The sequence below is a fragment of the Gymnodraco acuticeps genome, unplaced genomic scaffold (assembly GCF_902827175.1).
Source record: "Gymnodraco acuticeps unplaced genomic scaffold, fGymAcu1.1, whole genome shotgun sequence".
NCBI classification, from domain to species: domain Eukaryota; kingdom Metazoa; phylum Chordata; class Actinopteri; order Perciformes; family Bathydraconidae; genus Gymnodraco; species Gymnodraco acuticeps.
In genome coordinates, this window is record NW_022991587.1 from 59132 (window position 1) to 60000 (window position 869).

Genomic DNA, 869 nt, shown 5'->3' on the forward strand with positions numbered 1-869 from the left:
TTAAATACAGGCACATCCATGGTGATAAGATACAATTTATAACTGAAAATAGCATGCTAAACGTGGGTAGATTAGTTTCAAAGGTCGGGGGGACTGTTTTAATTCAGTTTGGAATTAAAATGGGTCATTCAGAATGTGATGTTTAACAATAAATAGAACATTCTGAACACATCACGTCAAACAGACATTCCTATTAAAAGTGATCAATTAGTAGCAAGATTTGACATGGGCAAAAAGGGTATTTTACAGGAGACAGAGCGCGAAAACCACCGGTCCAAGACCCCCAAATGACGGACTAAGCAGCTCCAGCATCGCTCCCTGACATGCGTACATCCATAACCTCGCGCACCTTGGGTCCCCGGGCCCCCGGACTTAAGCACTCCCCCACGGACTAAACCCAGATGATCACACCCTCAAGAACCTCGTTCCCCTGGTAACCCTAAAAGGGGGGGTGGAGTTTGCGGTGCTTTATCGTCCGCCCATCGGCATCCATATTCAGCCTTATTCACAGCACCACCTGCCCTGCTGGAGGTTCACACTTTAACATTTTTTTACTCTCATCTGCCTTACACATCCTCCCACACTTGAGCCCTCCTCACTCGGACTAAACTCACCCACCAGAACCACATGCCCCTGGGGACCTTGAAGGATTTTCACCATTATTCTTTTTTGGTAAAATGACTTTATTTAAACACATAAAAACAACATAAAAACATTAGCATACAAGTATTTTCACATGTGAATGGCTAAAATCGGTACATTTTGGTCCACTTCCATTCTCCTCGACTGTTGCCTCTTCCTCCAATCCCGATTTAATTCCTCATCTGTGGAAGACGAAAATTCGGTGGTGTCCATGTATATAACGGGGC